Here is a 26,463-nt window from a genome sequence, read left to right as displayed (position 1 = left end):
GACTGAGGCTGGGAGAGATGGAGTTATTTGTCCATGGTTAGATCACTGGTGACTGGTGGTTCAGGGAGTCACTTTTGGGTCTGGCTTCAAATTCCCTTTTCTTTTCATGGTCCAAATGTGCTCTGCTGAAGGGGACAGGCGACGGGCACAGTCCAAGGCCTCATCCTGCTTGCAGTCGAGGAGGTGAGACAGACAACAGACAAGTAAACAAATCCCTGCTGTCAGAGATTGAAAGGGGCTGTGCGGGAGAACAAAGCAGCATTGGGGGACAGACAGCAGGTGACAGAGCTGCATCCTAGTCCCACACGTCCTTGCACAAGAAGATCGTGTGTCACTGAGCTCGGCTGGCCCAAGGAAACCGAGCAGCTCTGGATGGAGATGCTTGAGGTTATAGACTTTAGCGCTGGCCATGCTCTGAACCCACTGTGTTTTCTTGGAGAAGTCACCTCCCCATCATTAATACCGAGGAGACCCTGTCCTTCCTACCACACTGGGTGATGAGGGAAGAGAAAGTGAATCACTGTGATGTGCAACCATTTTTTAAACCTCAATAGGTTATAAAAATAAAGGAATGTTTTTAACAGTTTTGGGTAACTTTTCAATGGACGACTTCTTATGTGTGCCTTGCGGGAACATGTTTCTTTTGGTCACTTCCTTAGTCCAAGAATGAGGACCCCAGGCCAGTCTCAGGCAAGTTTGGGTTGGGTTTGTCGGCATTGGGGCCACTGGAAATGTGCAGTGGAGAGCTGGCCTCAAGGTTGTGCCAGTGGAGGAGAGGGAGAGGGATGGGAGGATAGCAGCTGGGCCAGGGAGGTGGACTGGGTGTCTGTGGGAGATGGGAGTCAGATGGGGTCCAATCTGACGCATAGTAGGGCAGTCGGGCACATGGACAGCAAGAGCTTGTTGAAGGCCCACTATGTGCTGGGCCATGGCTGAGGAGGGAGAGGCATAGGAGACATTGTGAATACTTCACTGTTTGCTCCAGGCTTGCCCTGTGCCAAGTGTTCCATGTGCTTCTGGCGCTGAAGGAACATCCTACCTCGTAGTTAATATCTGTCCTGTTCCACTGAGTATGCAAATCAGCATTTAGTTTAGGGGGTAAGTTATACATGTAGGTGGGGGTGATATTTAAATGTATAGAATACCATGTACTGAAGGGCCACCAGGGGAACCTTTTTGTTACCGGATTGTGGAGAGGTTCGGGGCTCTTAAGGGAGGGATTGGGAAAACTGGGGCACACCAAGGGGCCTTGAAACAGAAACTTCTTAACAGCAGACAAAGAAAGACTCCAATATTTAAGCAACGTGTGTGACCATATCTCTGTGTACCGGGAAGGACCAGCCTTGCACTGGCGTGCAGTACCGTTCACACCCTTGGTGCAGGCATTCATGTGCACACAAAACACAGAGGAGGGAATGACTGGAAAGCCTTCCTGGGGTCCGTGGTGTGGGGTTGGGTTTTGTGAGATGAGTATGAGTATGGTAAAGAACATTTGAGGATAGAGGGAGAACATGGGCAAGAGCGCCAGTGTGTGAAACAACCTAGAACTTGACTGGGTGAGGGATGGGGGCCCACGGGACCTGGTGCTCAGGGGGCGGAGAGTGAGCAGTGGTACCCCTGACAGCAGGGAAGGAGGGGGGAAGACCACGTGTCTGTGTTATCCTTACAAGGGAAGGGGAACGATCTGGACCAGGAAGGAGAGGCAGATTGTATTTTTGTTTTCATTTTAAGTCCTAGCTGCCCTGTGCCAGGCGTGAGGCAGTTTGCTAGTGCCGTCTCTGATCTCCCAGCAGCCCCATGACGTACGATTTTCATCATTTCTTCATCTCACAGGTTAAAGCAGAACTCCGCGCGTGACCTGCACCGTGTCACACGGCATGCGCAGGCTTTGAACTCGGATTTGTCTGACTGCAAAGCCGGACACCCCACTCCTACACCACGTAGCCTTTGTGTCCTGGGAATTTGTGGTGACATCTAGGAGGAACGGGTGCTTTCCTTGCATGGAAGTGTAATTTGTCGCAAAGACTGGAGCCACTGGGATCTTCTTCTGCAAAAGGAGGACCAGATTCCTGAGCGTTGGCAAGGCTCAGGGAAGGGGGAGCCTCGGCTCAGGGGCCTTCCAGTCCCCTTGGCAGGACCACTGGATTTTACTGGCCGTGGAGAGTGTGTGGCTGAGAAATACCAACTGGAACAATAATTTATCTTTGGCTAGTAGAACTGAGTTTGGATTAAACGGCATTTGCCACAGAGTTGATCTGTTTTTTACCTTTTTCCTTTAACTTTGCAACCTGCGTATCAATAGTTTTGTCTGGCTGGGTGAGTCAGTGGGTAATTTTTAATTTAGCATTAAAAAATGGGGTCACATAAAGAGAAACAGCAGAAGATGTGGATGCTGGCCAACAGGGTTGAAGGCTCTGCTTTGCCACTCACACATTGTGTCCTTGTGGTTCTCCACCCCTCGCCCTCTACCCCATCTCAGGGCCTCCATACGTTCTTCTTCTTCTTGTTTCTTTCCTGATGAATTAGGGTGCTGGATGGTCAGATGAGCGCCCTCATCTCTGGGGTCTGTGAGTGACCCTCACCGTTGGTCAGTTAGCCACAGAATTTTCAGGGAAGTTTTTAAATCAGGTTTGTTGACAGGGACCTTGACCAGCAAAAGAAACAAACTGATGGTCTTCTTATTTTGTTTTTCTCCACTTAGCAGCTGTGCACCCAAGAAGTCCTTCTTTCAGCTTTATGCCTCTTCTAATCCCCCCAGTATTTCTGTGTTTCATACTCAAAGCAGGATGAAACCAAATAGTCGTTACCATGGACATATAGCTCTTGGAAGTTGGGTGGGGTAGAGAAGACTTTCACTGTGAAACTCTAAGTGGTGTCTCTACAGGATATGTTCTGTGTGCCATTGGTAGAAAGGTGTTTAAGCCTTCAACCACCCCATCTCCCAGGCTTGGTCACACCCTGAGCAGCATTTCTAAGTCCCCACGTTGGAGCCAAGCTCTATCTACCTTAAGAGTGTGATGACTCTGGGAAAGCCTTGTTGTTTTTCTCTAGGAAAATCCGAGTGACCACACGTTCTGTGTTTTTTGCAAGGGGAAGGGAAGAAGAGTGATGTTGGAAGTGAAAATACTCGTGTAAATGTAGCACGTGGACCCGACGGTGGTTTATCATGTTATAAGCTTGTACGGCATACATTTATAATACAGAGACACTTCTGGGTGATACCCTATTTCCATACAGTATTTTAGTATCTGCACTAGTTTGAGTTATACAGTGAGTCTGTGTGGTATGCTGAGTCGAGGTTATATTTTTAGGGTGGGGGAAGTGGAGGCTCAGAGAGGTAAGCGGTCTGTTTGAGATAGATGTGAGTGGTAGGTCTTCTCATTCGTGTTTCACAGAGTCGTGTTGCTCTAAGAAAATTAGACTGACAACATTTGTGATTTTTGAAGGAAGAGAAGAAGTTTAGAAGGAATGGAAATTATGCGGTTTATGTTAATATTAAGCTATACCAAGGCTCTAGTCATAATATGACTCAAGACTGGGAATTTAAAGTACCATTGATAGAGGGAACGAAGCCATTGAGAGTTTACCAATTTTCTCAACGGATGACGGTCCATCCATCTATCCATCCATCCATCCATGCATGCATTCATCCTTCTGTCCATCACCTATCCATTCCTTTCATCATATGTTTTTACAAAAAATGTACAGTGTGCCAGCTTCCATGCTGAGCCCTGATTCATCAAAGTTAAATCGGAATGACGTGTGGCCGTTGTGGATGTAAAGTGTGGCCAGTTTGGATTGAGATATGCTGTTAGTGTGAAGTATTCATCAGATTTCAAAGGCTTTATAGAAAGGAAGATGTCAAATATCTTATTAATAAATTTTGTGTTCCTTACTTACGAAGTGGTAATATTTTGGTTATATGGGGTTCAATGAAATGTATTATTAAAATTAATTTCTCTGTTTTTTTTCTTGCTTTCTAAAAACATGGCTTAGGCTAGCAAATGACAAATCACATTTATGGCTTGCATTATATTTCTGTTGGGCAGCACTGCTCTGGAAGCCTTTTGTCTAGTAGGGGAAGTAAGATACACACCCATGTGTCCTTCTCTGACAACGTGCCATTGTCCGTCTTTCCTTCTCTGCCCTGCCTCACCTTATTTGGGCTTCTTAGCCCATTTCCGTCTGGCAGAAGCTGTTCTTACGCACGTCTGTGGGGGCCAAATTCATTTCTTTGCAGCACTGCTCTGATCGGGCCCTGGTGGTATTGTGACTGTTGACCCCTCTTGCTGCCTTCAGTCTTCCTCTGCCCCTCTGGCCCCTTGTCCCGGGTGCTTCCCTGGCTCTCGTTCTCCTCGCATCTCCTACATGTGGGCATGGCAGAGCTCTGTCTTCGTTGTCTCTGTGCTCACGACTCCTAAGGGCTTAATTCCGTATGTTACTCCTGAGCTTCAGCTCCATCTATGTAAGTGCCTTTTGGATACTCCTGTTGGAAATGTTAAAGTTACCTCAGACTCAACCCGTCTTAGCATTGTCACCTTAACAAATGATATCCCCCTCTGTCTCTTTAGTCACCCAAGCCTGGACACTGGGACTCATTCTGGACGCTGCTCCCATCCCCTCACCTTTCTGTCTTGTCATCCTCAGATCTTATCGGAGTTAAGCGTGGTAGACTCCAACCCGCCCCTCCTCCACCTTCGCTGTCCGGCCTCAGTCCGTACCCTTAGCATCTCTAGCCTATAGAGGCTTAATTATTCTGCCCTTCTTCCATCCCATTCTCTGTTCTTCCAAAAATACAAATCCATTCATGCCATATCTCTCTTTTTAAAATGCTTGGATGATTTTTTCATTCTGGATAAATCCACAATCCTTTGCCTAAAGTAGAAGACTCTTGGTAATTTGGCCCCTGCCTCTTTCCATCATCGTCTCACTAACTCTGAGACAGATCCTGCATTCCATGAGATTGGAATATCTCATGAATATCCATGAGATTCACATGCACTGTTCCCTGGTGAAGACCTTGCTCCTTGCCCCAAGGTTATCACGGTAGCTCCCATATGCCTTTCAAGATTTCGCTCTGACATCTCTGCTTGGAATAGACCTCTGACCCCTGATAACTCCACTTCCACCCCTTTCAGCTATTTGTTAAAGTTGGTTGTGTTTCCTTGAGAACAAAGCTCATTTCTTTTAATTCTGTATCTTCAAGTCCAAAGTAGGTGTGCAAGAGACGTTTGTTGAATGAGTAAATGCCAAAAGTAAAGGGTAGAGATAAGTTATTATAGAAGTTGTGATTCTGGCTAGGTGGGGATGGGAGCAGGGCAGGCCCCAGGAGAGGTGGCATTTGAGCTCTGTCTTCAAGTCTGGTGGCATTGGGCTGGGAGGGTGCAGAGGAAACCCTGGTGGTCATCCTCTATGTGCTGGTTCTACAGGGCACAACAATATAGAATAGGCCCCTCCCCTGGTCAATACTGTCATCACTAGAGTAAAGGAGACCAGTCCTAGGAGTCCATCTGGGCTAGTGTCTTTCTTTGGTCCTCAGCTTGGTTATATAACTCAGCAGAGCGTCCTTCCCCCAGTCCACAGCCGGCATGGCAGACAGGCACCCCATCCTTGCTCGTGAATCGCCCTGGGGGAAAGGAATACAGAATGATGGCTTGCATTTTCATCTTTACTTCTCCTTTGGAGCTGTCTTTCTGGATAGTAGAGAGGTGACCTCAGCAGCCAGAGACAGGAAAGAGCAAAATGAGTCATCTCAGGCCCTAATGAGGTGCATGAGGGACCCTTGCTGGGAGGGTCAGGTGAGGTCGTGCTGTGCCCAGGGTGGGTTTTGCCTCGGGGCTCTAGGCCGCGCTGGAGCAGAGCTGAGCTAATTTTACCCACAGGAGCTGACTGTGCTGAAGGGCAGGGCTTATGACATTGGCCTGCTCATTCTGTGATGCCCGGAGAGCTCCCAGGGTACAGCCCTGTTATGTAGGGGATGATTTTCCTCCTCCAGATGCATACATTTTTCCATTCAGTGTGCTTGTCAGCAAGCAGGGTGCTCAGGTGCAAGGAGCTCCAGACTTGGTGGAAGGCCGTGGGGCTGGGTTTGGGTCCTGCCCTCCACTCCTTGCTTACTAGCCATCTGACCTGGGACAGTTATATAATCTCTCCGAGTCTCAGTTTCCTCATTTGTAAAGTAGGACTTATACCTGTGTCCTCCTATTGCTCTTCGGTTCACACACCGGGTGACACTTAGCCAGCATCACCATGTGCCAGCCACTGTTCGAGCTGCTTTGCTCATAGTGACTCATCTAATCCTCTAAGCCGACCGATGAGGAAGGCACTCTTGCTATCTCTATTTTACAAATGAGGAAACAAGGACAGGAACAGACATTTCTGGAGGCCTCCTCTGTGGGGCTGCACAGAGCAGATGGGCTAGGTCTGTAGCCGGCATGCCTTTGAGGTACTCAAGTATTCAGTGACAATTCTGGAAAACAAAGAGGTCAAGCCAAGAATTCTTGGGAAAGAGTCAGCAATTCTGCTGTAAACACTCTTTGTTTGATATGAATTAGAGTTTAAGTTGACCAGAAACTAGTTTGTGTAGTTCTGATTAGCTTATGCCCTGCTCTTGCTGGTCCTTAGGTCTGCTAGGCTCATTGTGGTAGAGTGAGCTGTTTTCCTTTCTTCCACAGAGGCCAGGGAGAAGGTCCCAGGTACAGACGGACTAGGGTCGCCCTTGAGCAGATCAAGAACTAGAGGAATGAATCATCTATGTCCACCCTCCTAACCCGCACCCCCCAGGCCTTCTGCGTCTTCAGGCTTAGAGTGAAGGGCAGATGCTTCACATCCTTTAAGTGGAAACGGGTTAATTTCGGGGGAAGAGATGCTCACAAAATTGTTAGAAAGCCTGGGGCAGTGGGAGGTCGAGGCTATGTTAGCAGCTATTGGGTTTCTGAATTTATTCTATAGCCACGGTGCGAGGATGAGGAAGAGAGGGTTAGGAAGCCACTGCTGGGGTCTCTAGACTTTTCTCAGCATCTCCGTAGCTGGTGTTAGGACACTGGATTGCCACGTGGAGCGGCGTTTTGACTCGCCAGGGTGCTTGCCAGTAGAAATAGGCAGGAAGCTTTAGCCTCACTTCCGCCTTGTAGGTCGCATGCAAGTACGCCTTATTGCTGGACGCGAATTCGCTAGCTTCCAGGCAGTGTGGGAAACGTAGTTTCTAGCAGTCTGCTTCTGCAGTACGGGAAGGTGCTTCAGAGGTGGGACGGAATTCTGGTGAGGCTGTGGAGAACGTATACCCGCCACCTAGACGCTCCTTTAGACGTGCCCGTGCGTTATTATCCACAGACGCTGAACCTGTACCATCAGTTATAATACCGCAATATAATTAGGTCTAATGTTCTACTTGACATTTGTTTATTTACCTAAAATATATAACATGAATACCCTTGATAGCCCCAAAATGCAGGCCATTTGCCCCGTTTCAGTTTCTGAGTTGTGTTCTCCTTACTTGTGTTTCTTTCTTTCTTTTTTTTAATTCCAGCATAGTTAACATACAGTGTTATACTAGTTTCAGGTGTACAGTATAGTGATTCAACAGTTCTCTACATTATTCAGTGCTCATCATAATGGGTTCTCCTTCGTTTTGATGAAAATAGTTGATTTGTAATCTTCCTGTTCAATTTAATGTCCTCTTGGGAGTCATGCCCTGGACAGTTGTCTTGTTTACATAACTTGTTCACAGATGTTTATTAGACACTTACTATGAGCCTGACACTATGGTAGATTTGGCACTGTGGGCAGGGAAGTCATCGATTCTTCCATTGGGAGCCCTCACTGGGAAGAGAATGACTAAGCCAGGTACATAATAATACAGGACAGTTATCATTGATGTGCTGGACAGCAGGCTGAGCAAATTGAAAGGGAAATGGTTCCAACTAGACTGAGAAACGAGGCAGATTTCATGTAGGGTGACCGTGGCTGGTTCTCGGGTGGGGGCAGTAACATCGCTCTGAGGGATCTGTGTGGATGTGGTGGAGTGTTTTTGTTGTCTCAGTGCTGGAGGCGAGAGCACGATTGTCATTCAGTAGGGCAGGGCCAGAGATGCTGGATGTCCTGGAAGGTATAAGGCACTGTGCAAATAGCTGCCTTTCTTCAAAGGGCAATCCCCTTCCTGTGGGGAATGACCAGCAGGCCTTGAAGGCTATCTGGGATATCTATATTTGATCTTGGGCTGGGAAGGGTAGTAGGTCAAGCCAAGGGAACAATGCAAGCTAAGAGTTCAGTCCGAGTAAAGCGAAGGATGTGTGCTGAGTGGCAGTGGGAGGGAGTCAGTTCATGGTGAGAATAGAAGGTTGAGTCCCAGTTCCTGAGAAATTTGAGGTATTGCATAAAGCACTTCGACTTACTCTCTTGCCATTGGGAAGCCGCTTGAGATATTAGTGCAAAGTCTGTGAGCAGAAACTGGCCTCGTCGTACCACGGTGTCTCAAGTAGATATCTGTGATGCCTTCTGAATGAATGAATGCCCCGCGCAAGTCGTTTACAGGAGTTGGACTAGTTGGTACCTGAATTCTGCCAGATACAGGATCCTGTGGTCCTGGGAGAGCCCGGCAGGCAGCATTTGGACTTTTGGAGAGTACCCGGCGGCCTGCTCCACGCATCCTGTCTCCACATCAAACGAGAGGGTGGAGCTCAGGCAGTAGTCGCATTGCCTACACGGCAGAGGGGAGCTGATGTCTTAAGCATCTGGAAGGAGAGAGGGAGTCTTCCATGTGCCCACAGGCCGCGAGGCATGTGACGCGCAGACTGCGAGTCCGCATTCATGCTCTGGCCTCTCGAGCTGATTAGACATCGCCAGTCACACCCGCAGTTTGCTGACAAGTTTCCTGCGCCGTGACCATGACTGCTGCTGCTCTTGGGGAGCCGCTTGCTGGTCCGGGTGGTGACGCTGTCACGTGGTGTGCCCGGGGATGTCCTGTAGGGTGCTGGGGGCCCTCTGACATTCTGGTCAGTCCTTCGTCCTCCTTTCGGGGTGGGCTTCGGGGCTTGGGAGGGAGAGCTCGGGAGCGGACTGTCCAAACACGTGTGTGAGAGGCGGCTTTGTGAGCGCCTCTCCAGTGTTTCATTCTGAACCCCTTCAGGAGGAGAGACACGGGGTGTGGATGTGTGGGATGGTTCCGGGGCCCTCATTTTATGGTCCAGGGAAGGAAAGTGATTTACCCAGCGCCACACAGCAAGCTAGCCACAGGCCAGCCCAGCACCTTTATAGCAGGGCTTTGATGGTACCCTGCTGCTGGGGGAGAGTGTGTAGTGACACAGGCTCTGAACTTGGCTATGGGCTCAGCTCCTTAACTATATTACGGACCCTCAGCTTCCTCATTTGTTAAACAGGTGTCATGGTCATATCTGACATTGAGCTTTTAAAAAGATGGGGCATGAGAAAAGATTTATTGACTACAAAGAAATACAGAAGTATCTCTTCTTCTGATGTGGATGTTTATGGACTGGAAATGCGTGGGACCATCTGTAGAGAAAGGATGGGGTGTGAAGACTTGGGGATCCACTTCCCCATTGCATAGTAAAGAGATTTTGCAATCGGATTTGGAGGCATAGCACTAGTATGGAGATATGGCCAAATCTTAGGGTTGGGAGGAATTGGGGGTACATTCTTTCCTGGAACCAGGGATTCATGTAGCAGTATAATGGGAGATGTGGCTAGAGAGATGGATTGGGGGCCCATCCTGGAGATCCTGAATGTTGGCCTTATTTTTTGTGCAGTTCAGATTACTGGTTGGGTTAGCTGGGAAGGCCAGGATGACATGGAGGTTAAGCTGGCAGCGCCTTCAGGATGGGCAGGGAGCCTGGGGCAAAACTTGGGGATCGCGCAGTTGGAGCAGGGGCCTTAAGATGAGTTGATTTCCAAGTTTTAGGCACATTTATTTTTTGCAGTGGTTCAACTTTCTACTTGAGGTTATAATAAAAATGATAGTATAGGTATAGAGGTGAGAACTTTTCAAGAGTTTCGTACCCATTAACTCCTTGGTTCTATACAAATTAAGGGGAGGTAGAAAGCAAGATTGTTCTCATCGCTATTTTATAGATAAGGAAATTGAGATTCAGAGATAGATGAGATTTTTGAAGCCACTTGGCTGGTTGGTTTCGAAGGCAGAAGCTGGGACGCCCAGTCTGACACTTCCTTCTGTGCCAATGACCTGGGTCAGTGGTTTTCTCAAGCTTGCTTTCTTCACCCTTGACTGTCTTGGTTGACTTTCTTGGAAGCCTAAAATGGCCTTGGGTTTCAAAGGTTCCTGAAACAAGCTGTAAGGTTTTTCACAGATGAGCTGTGGGGAATTTGGAACACAAATGTTTTCCTCCCTCTAGCTCTTTATTGCTGTCATATTGTTTGTTCAGGTTGAAAATGCCCATGAGAGCATTGAGCCCTGGTCACTTCCTGAGTGTCTTCTTTGCTTTGGACACAGCACTACCTCTTTTACATCTGTGAACTTAGATCAATTTATAGATGAGGCGATCATAACACAGTATTTATCGTCACATTTTACTAAACAACTTATGCACATTAGGTAGTTCTAATAAGAGCCCTATTCGGTAGATAACAATGTTATTTCCCATTTTACAGATGGGAAAACTGAGGCTTAGTACGACATCGTATATTCGCTGTCTTGCTGATGTAAACACAGAGCTGCTTAGTTAAGGAGATATAGCTCACCTTGGAGGTTACTACCGTCAGAACTGGGAGGTACTACGAAGAGCTCAGAAGGCTGCTGTTTTCAAGCTGTGCTTTCCTGAGTAACACAGTATTGCAGAACTCTAGGAGTGGAGTTGGGGTTGGGGTGCTGGGTGGGGGAGGTGGCAAGTGGGGGGAAGAGCTGGGGGAAGGGGAGCTCTGGAGCCCAGCCTGAGCAGCTCTGGTGTTACCTACTTTACAAGTAAGCATCTGCAAAGCGTTTTGTTTAAAGGAAAGTCTCTGCTGCTGCGAAACAAAATGTTTGAAAACCACTGTGCTAGCCCAGTGTGTCTGTTCACCAAAGCTGAGAGACAGAGTGGCTTAGCACCGGTCACACTTGTAAGGGGTCCTGGGTTTTTTTTTTCCCTTTTTCAAGGAAATGTGCATTCTGTCTACCTCCTCCTGAGGCCTTCGGGCACCTGGCTGCAGGTTCAGGGTCATGCAGCCTCAGAGTGCTGCAGAAGCCTCAGGCCTCCCCATGCACGTGATCCTTGACCTGTGTCCTTCAACTTGGCTGTGTCTCCTCTTCAGACCTTGTGAACCTCACTGAGATTAGTTCCATTCTGTGAAGGATAGAGTGGAAATGACAGCCAGTATTGTGTTACTCCCCTGGCCCAACCTTCAAAGACACTGTCTGACTGAATGCATGTGACTCTTGAGTGTTCATTGTATGCACAGCGCTGAGAACACAGGCAAGGTTCCTGACTCCAAGGGCTTTCTGGGGAGACAGAAGCAAATAAGGAATACGGTCGGCTATTTTTGTAGAGAGTTATGCTTGTGATATATATGATTGTTATCTCTGATAGTTATGTGTGGATGATTTCATCTCGTAGAAATGGGATAGGGAGAGTCTGGACAATAGGAAAGAAGTTAGAAATTGGAGAGTGCATTCTAGAATTGCAAGGGATTGAGTTTGCCTTGGGAATTAAGTTAATGCTGGCCTCTTCCACTTACTGTCTCTGGGACTTGCATAGTGTACTTTTCCTTTCAGCCTTTATTTCCTCATCTGTATAATGGGTAAGACTGCCTAGGTCACAGGGCGGTTGATGGGATTAAATGGGATGATATATGCAGCCTGCCTCGTACAGTGCTCAGCACAGAGTAAGCACTCATTAAATTATAGTTGTTTTTCTTCTTCTTCTTTGCCAGTGAGGAGTGAAAGAGACCATTAAAAAAAAAAAACCTGATCAGAGTTTTGCTTTTTAAAAAACACACTCTGCTTTCAGAAATAGAATCAATCTAATCACCTTAGGCTACAGTAATTATTCAGCTTCAATTTACCTGGCTGAGTACCCCTTTCTGTCTTCACTCATCCGCCCACCTCTCCCACTAGTGGCCTATACACATAGCTGGTCACTGGACATGGCTCTTCATTGCCTGTGCTCAAATCCTTCCTTTTGCCGGAAATGTCCTTTGTCACCGCCCCATCCCACCCTCTTTTAATCCCTAGGCTGGGAGTCTCTGCCTCCCACTGAGGATACCCTACTGAAGTCTGAACTAGTGGCCACCTCTTGTCCCATGTTGCAGTCGTGTCTGCATCTCAGAGCCCTTTGCTGTATCCTCCCTGGGGATTCGGGGACACACTCTTAATAGGTGCTCACATATCGCTGTGATAAATTAATTTAGTGCCTTTCTCCGATGTTAAGCACAAGGAAGCAGATGATAAAATGCAAACCAGAAAACAATCATCACTGAGCTGTGTGCTCATCAGCCTTGGGAATGGATTTCTGGGGGGAAGATCTGGCCCCTCCTTAAATGACACTGATGACTTGGATCTTTGCAGAAATTGAAGTGAATCCTGATGACCAGCGTGTTGGGAGAGGCCTGAAGGAAGCCGGCCCAGTGAACTGCACTCTCAGAGCTTCTTGGGTACCCTCTGCTCCCAGGTGATCTGCAGCTGACCTCTGGTATGCAAATGGACCTCTCTCTGTGGCCTGGGACGTGTGAATTCCAGGTTGAACCTCCCAGAGCTGTTCTGGGAGGTTTAATGGGTTGCTGATTTCTGTCTTTTTGTTATCTGCAACTTGAAATATCCTGTGCCCTTGATTAATTCATGCTTGGGAACTTCCTTAGTGCTCTCTGGTAAATAGCTCGTTACTGTACGCTCATTTCCCCACGGGCTTATTGCAGAGAGACTGGAGCCTGTGTTTCTAACAACTTCTCCAAGGAGAACATCACAGGTCACGTTTCCGGAACTGAGACTCTCAGGGGGTCTTCCGTACACCCCTCTCTGTTACCTCTCCTTGGGCTGGCATTCACTTGTATCTGAAAAGGGAGCGCTGGGAATCTGACAGTGGATGTCGAGTTTCACCTGCCAGCCAGCGAGAAGCGTAGAGAAGGCAGAACCCTGGAGGACATCAAATCATTTCCCTTTCATTCCCAGAGCCTTCATGTTTCTTTGTCTTGAGAATGACCTCACTGCTTTTTTGTACTTGTAATGGAATGCACAGTCATTTACAAGTAATCACACAATAATCCCTTACACTTTTGGACCGCCTTTCCGTTTTCCAGAGGGTTTTAACTCTCATTATCTCATTTGATCCTCATAACTGCTCTGCGTGGAGGCAGGAGGGCCATTTTAATCTCTAATTTTCAGGTGTAGAAACTGAAGTTTAGGAAAGTTAAACAGTTGGCCAGAGGTCACACAGTTATTAGCACGTGGCGGCGTTGGAACTGGAATCTCAAGTAGTCTAACTTCCAAACCAGTGTTCCTTTTCTTACTTACTGTGGGTGTGACCTTGGGAATATACTTAGGCTCTCTGAGCCTCCTCTTTGCTGCCACGAACTTGGGCATAAGGCTCGCAGTGGAGCTGCCAGTAGGGATTAGATGAGACTGTCTGGGAAGGCCTTTGTAAGCTGCTTACGGGAGGCATCCGGCTGCATCTACCTCTAATCCAAATAGTGCCATCAGAACCATGGCAGAGCAGAACATTTTGGTCCCCTGTTTGGTAAAGACCATGAGGTCCAGAATGGTGCTGGAGTGGTCGGGGATCACAATCTCGCAGCCCTGTGAGCAGCAAGTCGGCCCCACCGTCTGGCCTGCAGGCTGCTCTGTGATTCTGAAAGCACTTGAGCTGGAAGGCCCCCTTTTCCTGCAGAGCTCTCTCTTAATGTTCCTCGAAACAGCCTTGTCTCCTGGAGACAGTTTTAGGCCTGGCAGGATAGGGGAGCAGGAACGGGGAGCTGGGAATGGGATCTGGATCCTTGAGCTTCGTCCACAAAGGGTGGGAATGCGCCATGGGGGAGGAGGGTAGAGGTGGGCCGAAGAACGGGTCTCCAAGGTCTCTCTCTCCCCATTTCTCAGCAACTGAGAAATAGGGTGCGTTTGTGAGTCTGCAAGGCCGGCGGTCCACGTGCAGAATTGCAGGTCGGGAAGGGCTGCTTCGCAGTAACACTTCCTGGGGAAACCCAAAAAGGATGGATTTCAAGTTGGCAACAGATGCTTTGGGAGTTAGCAGTGCTGTATGGCCGGAAAACGGCTAGAGTGCCCCGGGGTTGAGCTCTTGGGGCACTTCATTTCTGTCTCCATATTCACCTACAAAAATTCCAAGGCAGTGGAACAGACACAGGTTGTTTGTATGGTTGGAAAGGGCGGGAGGAGGAACAGGAGGGGGAAAGCCCGGAGCCAGATTTTGTGTCCATATAAGGGAGAACTTTCTGTTGGAAAGATGGAATTTGCAGTTGCAGGAGATAATGATCACCACCTCACTGGAGACCTCAGGGCCACCGTGGGGGATTTATGACCAGGGGGCATGTCAGGCTTAGTGGCATTTATGGTCCTCTCTCCTGTCAAGATCCCAGAGCCAGTGGCTTTCAGTGGTCAAGGGGAAGAGAGGCACACATACATCAGGGAATGCAGGGCCCTGTTTTGGATATGGAAACTGATCTCCAAATGCAATTTTGCAAAATGGAGGGTAGTTGGTTTTTCACACCTGTCCCTGTAGTCTGCTTACCCCTTGGTTTTCAGAGTTTCCAGGCCATCCGTGGGCAGCTGTTCTCCATGGAATGTCTTTGCCCTCTGCTGGTATGTTCCTGTTGGAGTATTGGAAGGGACTCCGAGCTCCTGACAGGATGATAGTCTTTCTACGGAACTACCAAGTCACATGGCTCCACGTGGCGTCTTCTCAGTTACGAAAGAGGACCATCCCTTTACCTTCTTCAGACCTGCCCCTGGGCTCGCTTGGGAGTACTGCAATGGCAGGAGCTCTGTTCTGAGTTCTGGTTCTGGCATGTGGTGGAAGTTTCTCTGACCCTGGTGCCCTACCTCATTTAATGGCTCCTCACATTTGTGTGCGTTTCTTAAACATGCCACAAATAAGAAATGCCTGCTGCTTTGTGGGTATTTATGGCATGCTTGCAAAAATATAAAGCAAGTAATCAGGATAAATGTCTCATGACTGTTTGGATGGACCAAGTAGAAGCTGCTTTTCGAGCACGTAGTTGGACAGTTTCGGGTTATCTACCCAGGTTGTAGATGATAGAATATGAGCTGCAAGAGGAGAACTGATTTTTCCAAAATCTTAAGGGGTGGCAGACCTGGGCTTAGGGCTTGGGTGCCCTGGCTCCCTGAGGAGCTGTTTACTGGTGGAAGATTCCCTGGGGATGAGAACTAGCAGCCTCATGGTGCAGACCAGGAGGTGGGCAGGGATTCTGAAAAATGGCTCACATGACCTAGAGAAAGCCTTTGCAGCCAACAGTAGAACAAGATCACTGTAAAAAATAGAACCGCTGGGAAGCCGAGGTGTGGCTTCCGGGCTGACCCCTCCTGCCCTACACCGCCATTTTCCCCAGCATCCCATCTCTCCCCTTTGTCTTCTGCTAATTCCATCCGGAGTCATTTTAGACGAGGTCCATTCCTGACTGACTTTACTGGTCCAGTTTATCATACCAGTTATCAAACACTTCTCGGGACCTTCTGATCAGAAGTCATCTTACAAATTAAATTGGGCATTCAAACTACTCCCCCTCCCCCCGCCAGCAGCGTTCTCCTGAAAGTCTGGTTTTATTCTGCGTTTTCCTGCCTGGTGTCTGTCCTATGAATAACTCATGTAAAACTAAGTTCCCAGGAGGATTCTTCACCCAAGGGAGTCAGGGAATTGGGGCCGAGGGTGGGGATTGTTTTAGGGCTCATCTGCCATCAGAAGAACTGTGGACTGGCTTCTTGGTGACCCCTTAAGGTGCATCTCCCCCAGATACCACCCCCCTCCTCTGAATTAATAGATTGACTCCATAAATGTCGTTGTATTCTAGATGGCCCCATTCCTCAGGTGAGCTTAAAGCCTTTCAGACCCGTCACTTCCTTGTTTGGGCTGGGGAGCCTTTTTCCTGTAGCAGGACAGCCTGTGGAGCAGTGGAGACTCTGCTTCTTTTGGGGTTAATCATTTACTCCGAGTAAGGAATTGTGTCATAAGTGGGGGCATGTTCTTTAAGTGCCAGAGGAGAGAAGGGTGATTTTTCTGACATCCTCTAGCCTGCTTCTCCATATATGGAAATGTTTACCCACCACACTGATCTATTGGAAGAGAAGGAGGTGACTCAGGGTTTAGAAGAAGCAGGATTTGAATTCTTGTTTCCAGAAACAAAGTCGCCCTCATCCACCCCCCGTCCCCTCGTTTTCCTTTGCCCCTTGTTCTGGAAGCTGAGGAGAGAATGTGTCAGTGCTGTTCCCCTCGGGCCTTGGGACCACCTCTTTGCAGTGAGACTCAGGGTGTGTGAGAGGGAGTGAGGGCCAGCGGAGGGCCAGCTGCCTGTGGGGCCTGACTCGCGTGAGTACATCGTTATTGATAGAGCGAATGGCGTTTCTGCTTGCAGACCTGGGGCTTGCAGCCCTGAAGGCTTGCATGGCGATGGGACATGTTGCTGGGAGCGCTGGCCACTTTAATGTGGGGTGTGGACAGCTACTTTCCCAGGGGAGCTCTTCTCACAGTGGGATTTAGAGACGGATTCTGCCTGAGGGAAAATTCTATTTGTATGCAAAAAAAAAAAAAATGAGACAGGTATTTTCTCCCACCTGAGGCCTAGCCAGAGTTGGGTAGAAAGGTAATTTGGGAGTGTTGTCGTCTGTCTGATTGCTAGGGCTAGAGCCAGAAGCCAGAAGCCAGAAGGACGTTTGTGGACACTTGGGGAAGGATAGTTTTAGCTTGAAAAGCAGAGTTACGGTTGGCCTTAAGAGCATAAAAAAGATTGCTGTATATGCAGCATTTGCATGGCACCCGCAGTCTGGAATACATAGCCGGCGTGCAGGACCTTGTGAGGGTTGATGGACTGTTAGAGCTGGAAGGAGCCTTCGAGATGATTGGGTTGGTCTGCCTGGGTTTGCAGCAGGATGGTGGGCAGTGGAGGCCCAGGGGGCACAGCTGACTCACCCTGTAGATACAAGGCTGGTTAGTTGGGATTAGAACCCAGGTCTTTTGGCTCTCGATTGTTCCTCCTTCCACTATGCTTTGGCTGCCCCCAGGCAGAGGTGGAGAAGAACATGCCCATTTTGCAGATGAGGAATTTGGGTCTCTGGGTGTCAGAGCTGCCCGCATTTACTGATCTGAGAGCTAGCACCTAGCGAGACTGAGAGCTAACACCTAGTTCTCCCAGTTCAGACCTCTTTCTATCATGTTCATGGGCTCAGATGCCTGGATTTGTTATTTGTAAAATTTTTCCTTTTTCGGTTTCTACCTACCTTTGTTCTGCTTCCGGTCATGCGGATGTTGTTTGACTGTGAGTTGGTTGCTGTCTTCTGATCTGCTTTGCTGTCTGTATCTTTTTGTTTCCTGAAAGGGGATGAGAGCTTGTCCAAGCTGCAGAACCGAGTAGTGGAGGCCCTTATTTCGGTTTCTCCCAGGCGGTGGAAATTATGCACGGGCCTTGAAAGAGACTGAGCAGGGCTTTCCATCTTAGCTTCTACCACTGTTCTTAAAGCTGCCAGAATTCTGGAGTGTAATTCCCATTGAAAGGTGAACCCGACTCTGAATGGATTTTATACACAGGCACACACACAGACACAGACACACACACAGAAACACATACACACAAACACACCCAGACATACACAGACACACGTACAGACACACACAGCCACACACATACACAGACACAGAGACACACGTAGACACACACACAGACACACACACAGATACACACTAATAAACACACGCATACTTCTTTGCCTTCTTGATACCATGGCAACTTTCGAGAGCGACTGAGAGGGCAGCAGCACCCTTTCTTACAGTCTACCAGATATTACATGACCATGAGTAGTTCTTTGTAGTCAGTTTGGTTTCTGATGAACCTGGGGCCCTTTCCTCCAGTTCAGGGAAGGCAGTGGAGATGTGGCTTGGGGAAGCACTTTCATGCCAGTGGCGTTAGGCGACAGATCAGAATAGTGCAGGAAAGTCCTCCGAGACTTCTGTCTGTGCAGGGCTTAGGGAGGGCCACCAGCTCTTCTCCACTGCTCTGAAGCATCAGGGAAGCAGGTTCTTGCCCGGGATCACCCGCACCCAGCGTGCCTCCTGCTGCGTGACTCCGGTTGGACTACTCGTAAGCCCTGCTCACCGGATGGGAGGATTTGAAGCAGGAAGGCTTGGGATGTTTCCCAGCTGTGGTGGTGACAGACAGGGACACTCAGAGGTCAGAGTGTGCATGCTGGTACTGTGAAGAAGGAGAACTGACAGGAATTGAGTGCTTTCTGGGTGCCAGGCACTGGGCTAAGCACTTGACCTAAATCACTGAGTCACTACTTCCGCTACCTGTCAGTAGGTGCTATTTTTTTTAACTTTATTTTAAATTTTGGTAAAATACACATAACGTTTACCATCTACACATTTTTAAGCGTACAGCTCAGTAGTGCTGAACGCAGTCACCTATCCTGCAACCCATCTCCAGAGCTCCTTTCATTCTGCAAAACTGAAACTCTGTAGCCGTTAAACACTAACTCCCCATTCCCCTTCCCCGAGCCCTTGACTGTGTCCGTGAGTCCTCTCAGCGGAATCGTACTGTATCTGGTGACTGCCCCATCCGACTTTGCGTAATGTCTGCAAGCTTCATCCCTGTCGTGGCGTGGGCCCGCATCACATACATACACACCACAGTTTGTCGATCCGCTTAAGTACTATTGTTTACGTCCGTTTTGGAGAGGAAGAACCTGAGACTTTGAGGGGTTAAGTGGCCCAGAGTCACGAAGTCAGTCGTGGAGCTGGGATTTGAACCCAGGTAGTGTGACGTCAGAGTGCATGCGATCTGGGGTGAGCAGATATTTGATTTTAGTTGGCAAGAGTGTGACAAACTAGGGTGATTCTTAACTGAATACCTCCTCACACCTTGCTGTGACATTTCAGTAACCCAGTGTTCCAAAGGCCCGCACATGGGTTTTTCCCTCCATCTTCGAGCCACATGTGAAGCCTTCCTCTGGCCAATGGGAGGAGATGTTTGGCTCTTCTTGTTTGTAATCCTTGTCCCTTTCCTTCACCTCATTTTTTGGTCTCTCTCCCCAGTTTTCCCACTGGAAAAAAATCACAAATGGTGTGCGTCTTTGTTCGGTACTTCAGATCCCTTCTGGAACAAGACAGAATACATAAATCAATGACATGCTATCAGGTCTTTGTGTTGTTACTGTGTCTGGGGAAGAGCTGGGCTGCAGAGCAGTGCACAGAGACTGCACATGTGATTTTCTGACCTGGCTCTGTTGCTAACTCAGTGTTTACCTTGGTGATGATGCTTCTTTCTGAGCCTCAGTTTTTCCCCGCTGGAGGATGGGCTGGTTGTCCACAACAGGGAACATTCCGTCTGTGCCGAGCCCACATGAGGCGTTCTGCATGATCGATCTCCTTCTGTCCTCCCAGCGCTCCACAGGTGCTGTTATCCCCATTTTACCTGAGAAAAGTCAGGTCTAGAGAAATGGGAAAACTTGCCTAAACTCCTACAGCCCCTGAGTTGCAAGCATTAGGGATCCACATCTGACTCCAAGGCCCAGAGTTAGCTTAGTGATCTGTACGGTTTCTCTCATTGGTGGCATGTATTCATCTAATTTTATTAAATGTTTATTGGATTCCCACTTATGTGCTTCATACTGTTCTGGGCACTGAGCCAGCACGGGGTTTGGAGTGAAGAAAAAGATACACAGAACAATGATTCTTTGGAGCTTACATTCCAGTAGGGGTGTGTGGAGGAGGCAAATAATAAATGAACATGTAAATAGGAGGGAATGATAAGTAACACTTAGGAGGATTCACACAGGGCGCTCAGGCAGTGAGTGTATGTAGGAAGGGATCTGGGAGGTGATGTCGAAGCTGCGATCTGAATGATAAGGAGCCAGCCATGCACAAGTCAGAGGGGAGAAGCATGCAGAGGGCACTGTCAATGCCCAGGCCGTGGAGTGGGAATGAGTCCGTGCTTGAGGAACAGAAGGAGCCCAGAGTGCTAGGACCTAATGGGCCTCAGAGGGAGAATCACCCAAGGAGGGCAGGGTAAGGGCTGTTGGGCGTAAGTAAGCTAGAGAAGGGGCGTGACCTGAGTTTAGGGGTGATGGGAAGCATCTGAGTAGTTGACAAGCAGCATTCTGCCTGCTGTTGGGGGAATGGATTGCAAGAAGTGGGGGAAGGGTAGAAGCAAGGAAGTTAGGAGGAGACGCTTGCTGGAATCAGATGAGAGGTGGTGGTAACGTTGATTAGGGCGGTAGAAGTCGGGCCAGAGAGGAGCAACTTGGTTCGCGACATGTTTTAGAGGGATGGGCTACAGGATATCAAGTGCAGTGTCCTTCAGAGGAGTGTCAGGGTCAATGGGCAGGAATCTGGGAGACCCTGATGGAGGTGAAAATGCAGTGATGGGTGCACAGACTTGCAGCCGATTCAGACTAAGGAGTCTGTGTGCTCCCCGCTTTGGTTTCTAACCTTGAACTTCTGGCCAGGGAACAGAGGGCAGTGGCTTCCTGCCTCTGACTTCTTGGCTGAGAGTTGTTGGAAGGCCCCAAAATAAGCCCTACAGAACATGCCGCTTCCTTTGCTCTCTCTGGGTATTTGTATTAAGCATTCTTTCCCACCAAGCCTACGGAACATTCAGAGTGATGTTGACTTTGTGGGCCATATTTAACATATTGTTTTTCCTTGCTGTGTCTTCTGCTCTTGCAGGGATTCCTGCCTCCTATAGATTCCTTGGTGAAGAGCCTTCAACCACCCTATAAGATGGGTCTGGAAGTCTCAGGGGGAGCTCAGTAGAGCTGGGGTTTCAAGGCCCCACCTTGGCTTGAGGACCCTGGTCCAAGGGCACCTCCTAGACCTCCTCTTTCATTGATACTTGATTTCACACTTGCTGGCCCTGGCCTCTCCCTTTGTAATTCCTTTTAATGGGCTGGACTTACCTGTAAGTCCTCCGTTTTTCAGTGGCATGGAGGAACTGGCCTCGTAGAAGTTAGATGATTTAGGGGCACCTGGGTGGCTCAGTTGGTTGGTGTCCAACGTTTGGTTTTGGCTCAGGTCATGATGTCGTAGTTGTGGGATCGAGCCCCACGTTGGGCTCCACGCTTAGTGTGGAGTCGGCTTCACATTCTCTCTCCCTTTTCCTACTCCTCTTCCTCTCCCCTCTCACCCCTGCATATGTGTTCTCTCTCTCTCAAAACAAATAATAAATACAATCTTAAAAAAAAAAAAAGAAGTTAGACGGTTTTGTCAATGTGAGGTTGTGTTTGAATCAGGCTGGGAATCTAAGATTCCTGGCCGAGCCTTGTGCTCTCTGACCATCAGGCCAAAGTGGCCTCACATGGGACCTCATGCCCCTGGGTGTCTCATGGCATTCTTATACCTCACTGGGCCTGAGCCTGGAGATGCTCAGAGATCATAATCTGAATAACCTCTGAAATTCACTCCTGGCGCTTCTTTACACATTTCTTCAAATGGTTTGCAGTCTGTATTATCTTTTTTTTTTTTCTTATAAAAACTCTTGAACATGATCTCTTGAAAACAGTGTTTTGTTTTTGCTCATTTGAGTTTCTTTTAAAATTCCTTTCATATTACCCATTCATTTAGTCAACAAACATTTATTGAGTTCTTACTGTATGCCAGGCATTGTGCTAGGTGCTGGGGATTGATTCAAAGATAATTTGGAGGCGTATGGAAGGGGAGTGGATAATTACAGCACAGTGAGATAAGTGCTATAATAGAGGGATATGTAAAGAGCTAGAAATAGCACTATGAATAACATCTCTGAACAAATTGCCTTCTTTTTTCCTTTTGGATTATTCCCTTATGTATATTGCCCAAAGTGGGATTACTGGGTCATTTAAAAGATGAAAACAATTTGGCACAAAAAGATGTAATGACTTGCCTGGGGAATACAGATCAATTTTCAACAGGGGGAAAATTGTTGACAACTCCAGATTTAGATACTTCACCAGGAGGATTGTGCTGTTTTTATACCACCCCTGTCATCACGGTGGTTTTAGGGGGAGTACCTGTTCTCAACATGTCAGGCTACATGTAGAAACACATATCCTTATATTTAATCTCACACATTAATTGTTAATTCTCACAAGAACCTAGCTATATAAGTATGATTGTTTTCATTTCACAAATGAAGAAATTTAACTTCATTAAAAGAAAGTGACTTGCTCAGGGTTCCATAGTTAATTTGTGGAGAATCCAAGAATCAAGTGTACGTTTTTTGATTCTAGGACTGTGGTCCTGTTCTCCATGCTCTGTTTACCAGGCTGGGTCCTCGGGCTCCAGCCAGGGCCTGGAATTCACTTAATGAGCTGTAGGGACTCTTCTCAGGAAGGTCGGAATCTACCAAAGAGGTATGGAAGTTCTTACCTTTAAAAGGTCCAGTGTTCCCTCCTCATCAATCAGAAAGGACTAAAGGTCCATTATTCCTGACCCTGGCCCAGATCCTGGAAGGTTAGTGCGTTGTCTTAGCATCCCAAGTGGGGCTGGAACCATGCCACAGTTTTGTTTTGAAACATTTATTATTTTCCTAGTGTATTCCGCTGTATGTCCCTGACTGTAAATGTACTGATTCTGCCATTGAGGAGTAAAAACTCCCGGCCGGGTACCCAGCTCATCGTGGCCAGACAGCAGCGCCTGTCCACTCTGAGCTTCCTTGAGGCTTTGGCTTTCATCCCTAAGACAGCCACGTCCCCTGCCGTTTTCCAGACCTACCCTGCTTTTTCTCAGCTTCGTGCTTTAGCTCATGCTGTTCCCTTAGCCTGAGGTGACCTCTCCCATCTTCATCCAGAGAACTTCTGTTCCTTCTGTGTACTTCTGCACAGGGACCACCTCCCGATTGAGGTGACCTCTGATCACCGTCCACTCTCCAGCACCCACACTGCCCCACACTAGAAAGGATCTCTCTGTTCTCTCTTCTGCTAATTCACGCCACAGTGGGCTGTGGGGCGAGGGAGTATAACTCTGTGGTGCTTGTGAGCATGGGATCTTCCTTCAGATCTTGGCCATGACGTGGCTGGATGTGTCATCTGTCAGGTCACTGAGTCTGCTTGAGCCTGAGGCCCCTCATCTGTCTAATGGGTATACATAATCACAGGAAGTCACAGCATTGTGAGCGTGTATACGGTTATCTGTGCTCTTCTGTGATTATGCACCATCTCCTACTTTACGTCTTGTCTCTCCTTCCAGACTGGGAGCTCCTTTAAGGGCAGGAAGGGAAAAACATCTTGCCTGTGCCTTTAACAAATGGGACCTGCCACAAAGCCTCCTTTAAGGGAAAGATTCCATAGGACCTAACTGGTGACGTCAGCACAGGCTCATGACTAGTTGGAAGGCCCAGTCACATGGGGCCAGGCCTGGACGGGAGCGCTGTGATAGGGAGCTTTGGGCACATGCAGCGTGTGCTGGATAGGCCTCTGGCTCCCGCTTGGTAACAGGAAAGAGGCTGGAGCCTGTGTGCAGCCTGTGTTCTGATTCACCAAGTTGGGTAGTGCTGGCATTTCGCTGAAGGCAGAGTGGAAATCCTGCTTGGAGCATGAGACTTGGTTTCTTCTCTGGGTCTTTCCTGAACGGGAGTTCCAGATTAGAGGAGGAGGTCAGTGGAGGTTGGGGCACCTCTGAGAGCCACCTCCTCCTCTGACTTCTCTGTGGATGGGGCCATGGAGAAGGGGTCCCTTTGGAGGAGGACTCTGTCCGTTAGACACCCCCACGCTCGCTGTGCTTAGAAACCGACCATGGAAGGGGATCCAGTTCTTAAAGGGGTAGCTCTACCATTTAACTATCTCTTGAATCATTTCCCAAAATGTAGTACCCATGAGCCTCAAGATCCAAGTGATTTAGCCTGGCACACAAGGTCCTTCATGTCTTGGCCGCAACATTCCTTTCCAGCCTCGTCGCCCACCGCATCCCTCCATGTGTTCTGCCACTGGCCTCACCAGATTAGTCATTTTCCCTGAGAACACCCTGAACTCCTCCTTACTGCCCTTAGCACATCGTGTTCCTTGGGCCTATTTTCTTCCTCCTCACTCATGGAAATCCTCTTGGGTGTTCAGGCTCGGTTCAGAAGTCATCATCTGCAGAGCTGTTCCAGACCCTCAGAACGACAGTGCGTGTACGTGTGCTTTGCACACTTTTCCTTCTGTCTTAGGTATTTGAGCGTGTCCCCGGTGAGCCTGTGAGCTCTTTGAGAGCTCAAGGCCAGTCTGACTCAGCACCTACACCTGCTAGGCCCGTACACTGCGCCTGATTAAGGACAGGAGGTGCTAGCAAATGTCTGTTTTGAGCACCTGCGAGTGCAGGGCACATGACATCGTGTCAGCTAACAGTTGTGCCAGAGGGGCTATTGAGAAGCTCATTCTAGGGTTACCCGCGGTTTGTTTGATCATGAGCCCAGCCACTGGAATTCTGTTGAATTGGCCTGATAGCGGCAGCTCACTGCTGCCCTTTCTCAGGACTGCTTCCCGCATACCCAGCAGATGTCTGCTTAGTGCTGGGGCCCAGAGCTTTTGATTTCACTTAAGGACATAGAGCAAGGTGGAAGTCAGGGAGCAGAAATTCTGCTTTGAATGTGAATCTTTTTTTAGTTTGAAAGTTCAAGGTTTTTTTTCTTTCTTTTTTTTTTTTTTTAATCCCAGAGCTCCTTAACATGTAAAAACAGAGGAAGAGTTTTTTGGTCTATTTCTGCCTCTAGCAGAATAGCTGTCCATAGTAGAGTTGTAACTGCGAAGTAATAAAACCTGGGTCATGGAGCTTGATTTCGAGGACTTGGGTTCAAGTCTTGACTTTACCATTTGTCAGCCCCCAAACCTTAGGCAGTTGCCTGACCTCTCTGACCCTTAGTTTCTTTAGTGGACGATTGGGAAATTATTCTTACGGGGTTGATGGAAAGTTTAAATGAGGCTTTGGACATTAAATTGGGATTTTTATTCCTGTTTGATTCATGAATTGGATTTGAAGGCCATTTTTTTCATTAATTTTTTTTTTTTTTTGAGGACAGTCGACACACAATGTTACATCAGTTTCAGGTGTATAATATAGTGTTTCAACATCTTAAAGTGTAACTACCCTCTGTCACCATACCTCGCAGTTACGCTACCATTAACGATGTTCCCTATGCTGTGCCTTTTATTCTGACTTATTCGTTCCGTTACTGGAAGCCTATACTTCTACTATACTTCTCTTCCCTTTTGCCCATTGTTGCTTATCCCCCCACCCCCTCCCCTCTGACAACTATCAGTTAGTTCTCTGTATTTTAGGTCTTACCGAAGGCCATTTCAAAAGTTTGCTTTTGAAGGAAAATGTTTGGATATGTAAGTTTGCACACATGTTTTATTTTTTCAATGACAAGTGAATTTTCATGTAGCATACTTAGGGAACATACACAGCTTATAAGATTCCGTTATAGTCCACATAAGTTAGAGCCACGGAATCATAAGCTTTGAGAAAATATGGAAGCCTTGGAAGACAAGGGGCTGGCCATTAATGTGTGCTGCGTGCGGGCTCTGTGCTGTGCGTGCTGGGATTGGAACCCAGGGCAGGATGACTTAGACCCCGATGGGTAGGTGGGATTAGTGCTGTTTTGCAGACAGGGAAGCTTGAGCTCAGGGACGTTAAATAATGTACACGAATCCTGTATCCAAGCATTCAGCTTCTTCCTGTACTCATAGTGGCCTCTAGAATTCCTTTCCCCTTCCAGACGTGACGAGGCCTGCCTTTGCTTTGTGGACCCTTTATCCTCTCTCTGCGGGAGCGGCCCTGGTTCCGGACCAGATAGAGCACTGGAAATCGGCAGTGTGGATGTCCCATAACTTGTTTAATTGATCTGCAAGAGTGTCTTTCCTGTTCCTGCCAAGAATCTGCTCATTTTGAGCTCCTTTGACTACTCATTCATCAGCCTGTTCTTGTTCTCCCGTTCGGAGAGAGAGTCGCCCTTGCCTGTCTCTGGTTTTGAGGTCAGGAGTGTATTTGAAGAGGACTTCATGTTTCCTTTTGAAAAACTGCAGGTGGAAACAAACTCAGGGTTGCTGGAGGGGAGGTGGGGGCGGGATGGGGTAGCTGGGTGACGGGCATTAAGGAGGGCACGTGACGTGATGAGCACTTGGGTGTTTTTCACGACGGATAAAGTGTTGAACACTACATACGAAACTGATGATGTACTGTATGTTGGCTAATTGAATTTAAATTAAAGTGGAAACAATTACAGGGGGAAAATAAAATTCATTGAGTATTTCCCATCATCTCCAAACATGGGGCAGTGAGAAGAGGCAGCACCGGGAGGGGATTAGGAGTCGTGGCTGTCATCCTGAGTCTG

The 26,463-nt window shown here is 48.1% G+C and overlaps 1 protein-coding gene across 15 annotated transcripts in view; it reads left to right on the top strand.

Moving 5' to 3' along the window:
- The window catches only part of LOC103676028 (LIM domain containing preferred translocation partner in lipoma), a 644,793-nt gene that overhangs the window by 35,847 nt on the left and 582,483 nt on the right, over positions 1–26,463 (top strand). For 14 of the 15 annotated variants that reach the window (XM_040621467.1, XM_040621465.1, XM_040621452.1 and 11 more), the window contains exon 2: positions 12,515–12,638. The exons of the other annotated variant lie outside the window; for it this stretch is intronic. The gene's annotated coding sequence lies outside the window, so the exon portion shown is untranslated. The remainder of the gene's footprint in view (positions 1–12,514; positions 12,639–26,463) is intronic. 15 annotated transcript variants of the gene reach the window in all.

The sequence above is a fragment of the Ursus maritimus genome, unplaced genomic scaffold, assembly GCF_017311325.1.
Source record: "Ursus maritimus isolate PB19 unplaced genomic scaffold, ASM1731132v1 scaffold_4, whole genome shotgun sequence".
Classification (NCBI taxonomy): domain Eukaryota; kingdom Metazoa; phylum Chordata; class Mammalia; order Carnivora; family Ursidae; genus Ursus; species Ursus maritimus.
Note: the sequence above shows the minus strand (reverse complement) of the source record. Positions and strands in the feature narration are given on the sequence as shown.